Source organism: Erinaceus europaeus, chromosome 3, assembly GCF_950295315.1.
Source record: "Erinaceus europaeus chromosome 3, mEriEur2.1, whole genome shotgun sequence".
Lineage (NCBI taxonomy): Eukaryota > Metazoa > Chordata > Mammalia > Eulipotyphla > Erinaceidae > Erinaceus > Erinaceus europaeus.
Window position 1 is genome coordinate 137,651,686 of NC_080164.1, and position 12,698 is coordinate 137,664,383.

General features: G+C 35.9%; 1 protein-coding gene across 20 annotated transcripts in view; it reads right to left on the minus strand.

Annotated features, from left to right (window-relative positions):
- Positions 1-12,698, minus strand: part of ADGRL3 (adhesion G protein-coupled receptor L3) — an 848,379-nt gene that overhangs the window by 743,384 nt on the left and 92,297 nt on the right. The gene's annotated exons all lie outside the window — the stretch shown is intronic.

The following is a 12,698-nucleotide window of genomic DNA, read 5'->3' on the forward strand; positions in this document are numbered from 1 at the left end:
AAATTTGTCCAATCTGAGAAAAGAGAACAATCATGAAGAGAATCTTTCATATACCAAGATTCAAAGATCTGTCTAGTTCAAAATTTTGAAAAAAAATGACTTAGAAATTCTTATTCTGCTTTTATAAGGGAAAAAAAGACTAGTGATAGGATAAAACACTCCAAGTGAGTGTTTTACTATATTATAAACTGCAACCATGTCATACAGTTATTCATATAAGGCATATCCCTATAAGCTACTATACTGTATGCTAATAAGTTTTGATAATATTGGAAGTGATAAAATAGATGTAATTATCAACGTCACAACTATTTAAGTCTGGTACAATTAAGTATCTTATTAGAACATCAAGTAAGAAAAACAAAGATAATACAAAACATAATGAGCAATAATTACTCTGAGAAGAGCACAATATTTTATATAATTTGAAATCAAACTAAGTTTCTTATTTCTGTAGATCAAAGTAGCAGTCTGCCAATTTATGGCATGCCAGAAATCAAACCCAGGGTTTCATATATTCAAATGCTGTGCTCTATCTTCCTGAACCAGATGCTAATATTTTCAGAGAGAAAATATAAGGAAAGCATTACTCTGCAGTAGAATATATCGATCATATCATTTGGTTGGAAAACCAGTTTGTAATAACTGTTAGAATCCATAAAAGCTTAGGGATCAAGAAATATAAAGAAAATAAGTTCAGTACTTCAAATTACCAAAGTACTTCAGTTGTGCTACATCTTGGAAATGTAAACCTCTGTAACACATGACAATATGTACTTATGTGTAGGTACATATAGTATTCTTTGTATAAATGCGTATGAATGTAATTTAATTTACTTTTTGGATTATTTATTTTGACCCATTCTGTTGGCAATATTAGTGTTTTGGTAAATTAGAAGAGTCTCACACTCTAAGCCAGACAAAGCAAAAAGACCTGATCATAACCTTGTATAAAACTCTATGTGCTCAGAGTGGTGACACAGTGGCTAGAGAGGCAGAGTTGCAAGCATGAAGTCCAGAATTCAATCCTCAGGTTGTGGCCAAGTGACGTGATTCTTTCTCTCACAAATAGTGAGGTAAATCTTGGGGCTGGATGTGGTTCAACAGGTTGAGCGCACATGTTACAGTGCATGAGGACCCAGGTTTGAGCCCCTGGTCCCCACTTGCAAGGGGAAAGTTTCAGGAGTGCTGAGGCAGGGCAGCAGGTATCTCTCTTTCTCTCTCCCTATCTTCTCCTACCTTCTTGATTCTGGCTGTTTCTATTCATTAAATGAAAATAATTTAAAAACTTAAAAAGGTATTCAATAAAAGAGAGAGACAGAGGTAAATCTTAAAATTAAAAAGTCTGAGTGGCAATTACATCACCAGCTTCTGTGGTCTGGAAGTCTGGACCCAGAGTAGTTACAATACTAACACAGACAGATTAATGAAACAGAATCAAGTCTAGAAACAAATTCAGATGTATACAGGAATTTGTTATATGATAAGTGAAGAGGCCCAGAAAATGGCACAGAGGCAAGGGAAGTCATTTATCAGATAAAGGCGAACTCTGGAAATTCCTCCAACTATATTTTATTAACAATATCATAATTTTAAAGCTATACTATTCTCTAAATTCTACATAAAAAATTATGACTTGAGTTTTAATTTTCTCCCCCTTATTTAAAAAGAACAAACTGTCAAAAGAATGAAAGAAAAAACAATGAATATGATGAATTTATAAAAGAATGTACAGGATTTAGCTGGATATACAAAAATAAATTCATGTTGAAGTAAATTATTATATTATTTGCATATTCACCTAAAAATTCACCCAATCACCTAGTAATTACGTGTAATTCACCAATTTTCCTTAGTTCCATAAATACTATTCAAAGTGTCAAATTGAATTTATCTTCTCTCCTTTAATGATGTCTGTCATCACTGTGAACACTTTTAAATATTCTAGAAAGAACTGAAGTTTTACTTCTCAAAAAAGATTGTCAAAAAAAAAAAAAAACTGCCCAAGCATTATTTTGAAATTACACTGTAAATGCCAGCTTGAAACCTGACAATATAAAAAAAATTAAGTACTGAAAAAATGCTAAACAATGATTCCATACTCTAACTGAAGCACACACTTTGTTATTTTGTGATGATGACATGAATCTGGCACTGCAATTCATGTGAGCTATTGTATGGATTCAAATTTTGGAACTATGGTACAGCTTCAAATATCTATATTTTTTAAATATAACATAAGCTCCTATGCCAATATATTGTGAAACAGTTGACAATAAAAGAGGACTAATTTTATAGCAGAATAAATCAAAGTATTTGTATATTTTTAAGATCTTGTTTCATTTTTTTAAAGTTTCTGACAGAATTAAAACTTAACTCAAAGTCATCAGATAAAGTGTTATTTTGTTGTTTGCTAAGAGGACTTAGCCTCCCCACCACTGTTCTCACTTGCAGTATACCAAATTAATTCAGGTTCACTGGATGTAGGGAAAGCTTAAGAGGCACAAAGCATTTTCATAAAATCTCCAATTCTAAAATGATGACAGGTTTAAAATGCATTCTTTTAAACCTTAACTAAAGCATGAAGTGGCTAAATGTGTGGTTAAAAAACACTTGTCTTTGAGATCCATGGTCTCTGCAGGAACTGACCTTGCAAAAGGAGGAAAGCACTGAAAGGGTCAAGAGGTCCAGTGGTCAGTGGCAGAAGCATATTTATTCTCTAATGGTGGTTGTGCAACAGACATTTTAAAGTGGTATGAAGCTATACACCTAAAACATACAGTCTTAGAAGCCAACATTTCTCCAGTAAAAGATCCTTAAAAAAATAATATAAAATTTTGAAAGAGAACATTTTGCCAGGGTAATGAATTTTTATGCAAGAGGCTCCATGTTCATTTCTTAGACACCACATTTACCAGCATAGTCTCTTCCCCTCACTCCCATGGAATAAATAAACTTTTTCACAATAAAATAAGTAGTTGAAAAAAAACATAGACTCAGGTTTATATAATAGATTATTCCTCCTTCACCAACCCTGAAGTAGTGATAATCAATTAGTAGAAAAAGCAAGAAGTTATGACTGAGCATAGGGATGTGCAGTGTACAACTACAGGGCAATGCTGCTCAACTACTTTTTTCAGTGACCTGCAAACATATTGAGAAAAACTCTTAGAAAGAAAAAATAATAATCATTTAATATTTCAGAAAACTGAGTACTTTATGCTAAGATTTTAAAATTATCTATTTCTACACATCAATTCATAAGGAATATATACATAGATCCCATTTGTAGATAGCTATTTCATGTTCTTTTTTAAAGATATTATTTTATTCAGACATATCACTAATTTAGGGATTCTCTGAACAACAGAATTGTTGTATTTACTGTGATACAGGTTCTAATTTAGTTTCTCACATTACAAGAATAATTTGTTCTTGCATTAATGTGCATATCAATGAAAGTAATCAAACATGTCTAGGCTAAACTCTTGGGGACAGTTTCTATTCCTATGGTCAATAAATTATGATTTTATAGATGGAAGGAAGCACTTAACAAAAGTAATTTACCAATCACTTTTATAACCAAGTTCTGTTTTATTTTATCTTATTCTGTTTTGCATCCAGGGTTATAGTTGAGGCTTAGTGCCAGCACTACGAATCCACTGCTCCTGGAGGCCATTTTTCTTTTTTAATTTGATAGGACAGAAATTGAGAGAGGAGAGGGAGATAAATAGGAAGATATAAAGATGAATGCCTGCAGACCTGCTTCATTGCTTGTGAAGGGGTCCCCCTTGCAAGTGGGTATTCGGGGGCTCAAACCAAGATCCTTGCGTGGGTCTTTGCATTTGGTACTATATGTGCTTAACCCATTGTACCACTGCCTGGCCCCCTATAACCAATTTTTAGAAAATTGTGTTTTGATGTAATATATTTGGAGAAAAATGACCTCTGAAAATTTAACTAGCTCTACAGACAATTTGCTCTAGTGAAGGAAAAATGTTATAAGAATCTTATTTTTATAAGTGATTTAATAATGATGGAGAAGTTTGTAAGATAACAGGGCTACAATTCCATACAATTCCCACCACCAGAGTTTCGTCTCTCGTCCCCTCCACTGGAGGATTTCCCTATTCTTTATCCATCTGGGAATATGAGCCAACAATTGTATGTAGTGCAGAAGGTGGAAGGTCTGGCTTCTGTAATAGCTTCTCCACTGAACATGGATGTTGGCATGTTGATCCATATCCCCAGCCTGTTTCTGTCTTTCCCTGATAAGACAGGACTCTGGGGAGGTGAGGTTCCAGGACACATTGGTGAAGTCATTTGACCATTATTTCATGTTCTCAGTAAAGTAAGTCCATATTTCTAAGGCTGATATAATTGGAATAGGGAGCAAAACCTTCTGCTGTAATTAACATCTAGAGATGGTGATGTTTTGAGTGTGATATTCCCATTGATTTCAATAGTATACAGAATAAGTCCAAGGTCATAATTTTCTTTCTTTCTCTACACATAAAGTAGTTATTTCACTGACAGAAAGTATACTCAACTGCCAGAAGCCCACAAGATCACTGTGATATATACAGTGCTGGGGATCAAACTCTAGAGTAGGGGTGGGGAACCTTTCCTATTGCCAAGGGAAAATTTGTGTATTTATAAATCATTTGGGGGCCATACAAAATTACCAACTTAATAATTCCTACTTAATGGTGCTATGAAAAAAGTTCCTAGATTTACAGAATTTCAAGTACTACCTGTGACTGCCTTGACAGGACCAAACGAAAGGATTCTGAGGGTTATATATGGCCCACAGGTCAAGTGTTCAACACCCTTGTCTAGGCAACTACAAACCTCTCAGATTGCTACATATTTTATATTTACCATCTTTTTTATTATACAAAAAGCTGATTCTAATATATTGACACTATTTAGCATATATATATATATATATATATATATATATACACTTCTGTGTTCTCTATTACATTTTTAAAATATTGGATGCCATTTAATCATTAAAAAACAATAATCTAGGGGAGTGGGTGGTGGCACACCTGGTTGAGCACACTTATTACAATGCTCAAGTACCCGGGTTCAAGCCCCCAGTCCCCACCTGCAGGGGGAAAGCTCTGCGATTGGTGAAGCAGTGCTGCAGGTGTCTCCATCTTTCTCCATCTCTATCACCCCCCCCTTCCCTCTTGATTTCTGGCTGTCTCTATCCAGTAAATAAAAATTAAAAAAACAATAATCGTATTATTAAGAAATCCTGAGATATATACACTAAAAAAAATTCCTTTGAAAAAATAATCTCGAGGAGGTTGGGTGGTGGCACATTGGGTTAAGCACACACAGTGCAAAGCGCAAGGATCCCAGTGAGAGCCCCCAGCCCCTCACCTGCAGGGGGCGCCACTTCATAAGTGGTGAAGCAGGTGTGCAGGTCTCTCTCTCTCTCTCTCTCTCTCTCTCCATCTTCTCCCTCCCCTCTCAATTTCTCTCTGTCCTATCCAAAAATTAATAATAATAAAAAAATTGCCACAGGAGCAGTGGATTCATAATGCAGGCACTGAGCCCCAGTAATAACCCTGGAGGAAAAAAAAATAAAAAAGAATCTCAACTAAGAAAAGAATTATAATTTAAATGGGAGGTTTCAATAAAACTATTCATTATTTAATCCCTATTAATGTCTTCCTAGTCAACATGTTGTGTGAAAAGGCAACAGAAAATTAAGTAAATGAGAAATGAAAAATAGTATATTATATTTCTTTTGCTTCCATCAACTTAACCTTTAAAAGAAGAATACTTTAGGGTGGCGGTTGATAGCATGATGGTTATGCAAATAGGCTCTCATGCCTGAGGCTCCAAATTCCCAGGTTCAATTCCCTTCTTCTGAACCAGTGCTGATCAGTGCTGCTCTGATTAAAAGGAAAAAAAAAAAACAGTTTATACTAATTTGAGAGAGTATTTATATTTGTGTTTATATTTCCTCTAACAATAGTCTCTTTTGGAGTAAAAGTATCATGAACCATTACATTTCCAGTACATTCTTTTCAAGATTAACTAGTTTATTATTAGGAGATAAATAGCTAAAGAGAAATCAAAGCACCATCCAGCTGGGACATATGGTTGCCAGGAATTGAATCTGTAGCTTCTGGTTTGTCAGGGATTCAAAATCTATGTTCTAACAATGAGCAATTTCTTTGGCCCCTCTAACATACTGCATACTTTCCAGAGTAACTTCATATGAGTAGTGCATTTGTATAACACAGAACTATTAGTCATCTTCTGGTATTACTGAAGCCGTCATGAAACTCACGAAACGCAGCCATCTTAATTTTGCATCTGAAGAAACTCTGTCCCAAAGAGAGTAAGTGATGTGTTCATAATTTAAAATTTACTAAATGAACCAATGGAAGAACAAAGGAATTGCTAGAAAACTCATCTCAAGTGCTTTTATTATGGAGCAAGGCAGGGGTAAGGGATGAGGGGTGTAAAATAAACAACAGGTGGAAGAGGAGTGGAAAAGCAGCAACAGAAACCTGGAACATGTTACAAAGTCATCAGTATGTTATTTTATCAGTTGTGCGAATACAGAATCATATATGTGGCCTTAGATAACAGGCTTGTATAATGAAGGGCTAACTAATGTTGTAGGACTAAGTTTATGTTTTTTTTAATGTATTAACACAAGGGCGACAGGGTGAGAATATCAGAGCATCTCTCATCAGAGGATGAACTCAGGACCCCACACTTCCAAGTTCAGCACCCTTCTCATTGTGCCACTTCCAAGGCCCATAGGCCAAAGTTTAAATATCATCCAATTAAAGATGCCTTCCTTGATCAAGCTCAGCTGTCTCTTCTATTATATCATTTATTTAAGATGTAGGTTAACATATTTTAACTGGATCAAAGGGAACACAGAAAAATGGCTGATAGGATAAATTAATTCTACCTCAGAAACTAACATTTCCACCTAAATGCAGAATTGTTAGTGAATACCCATTTACTTAATATAGCACTTTCATTACATACAAGTGAACCAGGTTTCAAAACTGCTATCTTTTTGGCTTTAGGACCCAGTCCAAACAGATCTGTATTTTAAAAGGAGCTGCTCCTGGAATATTACAACTTCCAGTATCAAATAATACAATATCCTTTTTGAAATCAGTCTAGACAGACATAATCTACAGGAGTCTGAAGTATTTTTCTTTTATGACCATGAACAGACATGGAACAACAATATGTTTCAGGCAATAAACTGTAACCACATAAGGACTTTGCTATTCAAAGAGATCTGTTCAATGTAAATTAAAAGTAGGCATATCTGTATGCAAAATATACAAAACCTGTGGTATAAATTAAGCATTAATACCATACTGTGCTCTGGCTATTAATTTTAGTATATGAGAGCAAAACCATTTCTTATTCATGAAGTATTTTGTTTTCCCTTTTTTCTTTTCCCTTTTTTATTTTGCAATCTGATGCCATGTATCTTATTTTCAACTCGAAAGGCTACCAGAAATATGATAAGGAATGTTCTAATAGTCTTAGAAGAAACTGCAATTCAATTTGCCACTAGCTCATTAATTACCGTTGTTGCTCAGGACTCCAGAGTTTTGTTCTAAGAAGAAAATTCCTTTGAGGGGAAAAAAAATCTTTTTTTTCAGATGTTACCTACATGTTGGAGAGCCAGAAAAAAGGACAAAAGAGACTAGCTTTTCAGAATATAAACATGATTCACGCCATAACGACAGGCAGCTAGACCTGCCTACAATTGTGAAAAAAAAAAAAATGAAAGGATCAGCTGTGTCTCAGTCGAATAATTTCAAGTATAAAGATCCAAGGGAAACATTACCCAATTTTACTTTAATCTGTTCTCTTAATTTCCTGACCAGCCCTTTGGAAATTGTTGACTTCTCACAGTCATAAAGCCTTACAACTGTGAATTTACCCAGCAGGTATAAATTCTTGGCTGGCTTCCCTCAGAGGATTGGACCATTACTGCTTCCACTAGAGGTTTAAGGATCTAACTATCTTCTCCTAAAATGTCCCCTCTTAATATTTACATTGCTGAGCCTAGGCTGAACAATAACTTTGTTTTTTACAGTGCAGCAGAGCTTACAATCCATTTGACAAGTATTAGTTTATTTGATCATCAAAATTACCTTTTCTGCTACAACGGATATATATTATCCCATTTTTTTTCAATCAACAAAGAGATATGTATTTTAAGAAGAGTAAGTTCTGCACAACACAGCTGGCAAGGTGTGGCTTCAGGTCTGGAATTAAGATCTTGATTCCTATTCAGTCTTTCCACTATATCCCCATGATTTTAGATTTAGAATTCTAGTTAGTTCTATGCCAAGTTGCTGACTCTACCTTGGTAACTAAAAATTTTATTGAGAAAAAGCTTAAATAAATATGCCTAACTAAAGAGAAAGGAGTAGGTCTAATTGTTATGTGGCCAATTGTTATCTGACATATCAGGATCAAGCAGTACTAGCCATTTGCCTTAATTCATTTACTATTCTAAGGCGCGCACATAACTCTAGTCAGTGTAATTCAGTCAGAATTATGTCATCATGCACAAAATAAGACTCATAAAGTTAAATGATATATTTCCCTAAAATTGTATAGCCATTGTATGGCAGAATAAAAAAGCAATAAAATCAATAAATTAAACATGTTTTTAGAAGGAAGAAATTAATCTAGCCATTGGTTCCAGTAATATTTAAGAGAATATAATGTATATATTGTAAATTCTACTTACAGGTAGCCAGAAACAATTAAAAATACTTGTTCAAAGTCCAGAAATCATTTTAAAAAGTATACTTTTGAAATATGGACATTTTTTTCCCTAGAGATTTAGTTTTATGAGAGGTGAGGGGAAAGGTGAGAAGGGGAGGGGAGGGAAGAGGAGGAGGGAGGGGAGAGAAGAGGAGGGGAAGGGGAGGGGGAGAGAAGAAGGGAGGAGGAGAAAGAAGGGGAGGGGAGGGAAGAGGAGGAGGGAGGGGAGAGAAGCATTTGTAGGAGTACTGGGGCTCAAACCTGAAGCCTCACCAAGTAGGTCCTACACCTATACCTGATTCACCTACCTGGCTGCTGGGACATTCTTTTCTAATAGTTACAATAAGTAAGAATGAAGAGCTGCTTTGTGAGTCAAGTTTCAATTTTCTTTCACAATTACACAATTATTTTTTTCTTTCCATCAGAGCTATCACTGGGGCTCAGAAACCACACAACTCTACCACTTTTCCCAGCAGCCAGTTTTTACTGAGGGTGGGAGACACAGAGATAAAGAAATAGAGAAGGACACAGAGGGGGTAGAGAGAGAAGAGATATACCTACAGCACTGTTTCACCACTTGCAAAGCTCCCCTCCCTCCTTAAAGTGGGGAACAAAGGCTTATACCAGCGTCCGTGTGCATGTACCATCAGCTGCCCCACAATTATTAGTACTTAATTCTTGCAATTATATCTATTATTTGTATTGGGTGCTAATCTTATTTTATGGATGCGTATACAACAGTTTAGGAAAGAAAACAAACCTAAAATTTCATGGTTAACTTATTCAGAAAAAAAAAAGTAATTGAAATGCAGACTTTTGTAAATGTTGGCTGTCTTGTCATTAATGTACCAGTTCGACAGCAGCAGAATGTCTGAATGAGGAAAATTTAATAAACATAAGTGAACTCTCCAGGGACTTGTCCTCCCTGTAAAGTAGCAATGGCAGTGACTGTCCCACTCTCTTAAGAAAGGCTGGGTCATCCTACCCTGCTACTTGAGGAAGACTGGTCCTGAAATGAGTGCAGCCTAGAATGTTCCCAGCTGTGAACATGTAAGCTCAGACCAACAAAGACTCAGACACAGGTTCCTGTGCTAAATATGAATATATGTATGGGCCTTGTGTCAGGTTGAAATGGCAAATAGCTAATTTTATTCATAGATTTCTTCAAGTTGGGGAGCTACTCTGCCCTAATCCAACTTTCTACTCCTATTCTCAACTCTGACTTCTTCCCAGACAACATTTTTGTCCACCTGCAGGATAGCCATTAAGCTTGGGCAAAGCACAAGGACCGGCATAAGGATCCCGGTTCAAACCCTGGCTCCCCACCTGCAGAGGAGTCGCTTCACAGGCAGTGAAGCAGGTCTGCAGGTGTCTATCTTTCTCTCCTCCTCTCTGTCTTCCCCTCCACTCTCCATTTCTCTCTCTCCTATCCAACAACGACAACAACAATAATAACTACAACAATAAAAAACAACAAGGGCAACAAAAGGGAATAAATAAAATAAATATTAAAAAAAAATTACCAAAGTCACGGATCCCTAGGAACATGCCTAAAATAGACTTTCTAACATCTTTCTACCCTAAAGCCCCTATTCCTATATGCTCTATTCTTACTTTCTTTTTTCCTATTCATTAATCATTTTGCCCTGCTTTATATCCTACTGCCTTTCAGCCACCAAGTTGCAGATACTATCATGATTCCATCTTCAACTCCGTGGACAGACAACCCTTACCAGTGTGTCCTGTGGAACCTCACCTCTCCAAATCCCTACCCCACTAGGGAAAAATAGAAAAAGGCTGTGGGTATGGATTGACCTGCCAGGGTCTATGTTTGGTGCAGAAACAATTACAGAAGCCAGACCTTCCACCTTCTGCAACCCATAAAGAATTTTGGTCCATACTCCCCAAGGAGGAAAAATGTTGGGGGAAGACGAACAGAGGGCTCTGAACTCCAACTTCATAGGAAAAAAAGGAAGGACATTTGAAAGTAGTCACAGGTATAGGGTGACTTAGGAAGAGAAGGCAGGACCACTAAAAAAGGGAAAACATATATATAGATATAGACAGATAGCTATAGAAATAATAGTATACCCATATCTGCAACCCTGGGAAAACTACTATAGTTTCCAATTGAAGGAATGAGGATACAGAATTCTGATGGTGGGGTCGGCATGGAATTATATCCACTATCCCATAATTTTATAAATCAATATTCAGTTACTAGGAAAATTAAAAATATAAATGAACTTAATAAGGTGACTGAAAGGAGCTTGACATACACAATAAGTAATCCAAAATCTGTAATACATAATTACTCTATAATAAATACAGCTATGGAAAGCCCACTGACATACAAAGTACTTCATAATTCAAGAAACCTGAAACAACGAGTAAGTACAATTCAAATCTGAGAAATCATAATTAGTAGCAATAAACATTTACTTTATCCAGATGTAGAACTGAGTACTATTTTTTCAAACTGAAAGAGGTAAAAGCAGACAAATAAAACATTGTATTCTCTGTGTCAGTCAGTACATGTGTGAACCCAAGATCTTATATTAAAATATAAATGGCTTTAAAAATCTCTAGATTTATGGATGGCATTGGGGGCAAAAGCCCCATAAGAACATTTTGAAAAGATTGAGAAAATATAGTTATTTTTTTCCACAATATGACCTTTCTTCTAAAATATAGGTTGTTCGTATAGGATACTTAAATTATTTTGTGTAGCAGATTTAAATCCCCATACACACTCCTAAATTTGCCAGGTTTCTGGTTTTGACCCAAGATCATATCATAAAATCTCATGCCGGCTTAATGATTTTTCCCCAGTACCTGTCTTTGACCAGCAGTATACAGTGTCAGATCTACTGCTTTAAAAGCAGGAGGAAAAAAGAACAAAGTAGATCAACTTCTTTAATCTTTATTTACTTTTCCACTTCCATTTTTAAGAGGAAAAAAAAAAGATTTAACAGGGACTCCCCTGAGGCCAACAGACATCACTTTATTTTAGGTATGTAAGTAACCAAACGCCCAGTCTGATCTGTCTAGACATGGTTTTCTCCCAAAGGGCCTACAGGAACCAGGCAGGTTATGTAAATGAATCAAGTGGGGTGGGTAAAAGCAATGAGTAGTGAGAGCTAAGGTAAATTCAAATACACATGCTTCTTCTGAGTAATTCAATTTTTTAAGAGAACATTCTGAGAAAAGCTTTGCAGACTAGATGGATTGTGAGAGACATTTTGAAATTTCTGAAAAGAGAAGTTTCTTAGGCCCAGTTCTTCCCTTAGGATAACATATTGACAAGATGAACTGCATGTGCATAAAAGCAAATACCATTTAGCTACTACACTAGTTAGATGATCATGAAAATCTGATTAGTAACATATTTTGGTAGTTACAAAAAGCAACACTGCATGCACACTCAAACGTGTGTGTGTGTGTGTGTGTGTGTTTCAAATTTGTGAAGCCCATGTGTCTCTCTGTCTCCCTCCTTCTCTATCTCCCCTCCTATTCTCAATTTCTGTCTGTCTCTATCCAATAAATAAATAAAGATGGTAAAAATTAAAATAAATAAATAACTTTGTGAAGCCTACATCCCTACCCTCAGATAAATTTAGAATGTAATGGAGGAGATAGTTATCTTGATTATACAAAAGAGTGAATGAACTACAGCAGGCAATCCTGGCAGCTAGAATAATTACTTATCACAACTGTACAGGCAATATATATTATCTGGGAAAAGTACAACAGACTGACCCTACCTTTATAAAGTGTGAAGGTTACACACACCTTCAATTGCAATTTGCAGTCAGAGCGTTTATTTGTAGAAAAGATAGTGAAGGTTGAGAGTCGGGCAGTAGCGCAGCGGGTTAAACAAAGGTGGTGCAAAGTGCAAGGACTGGCTTAAGAAT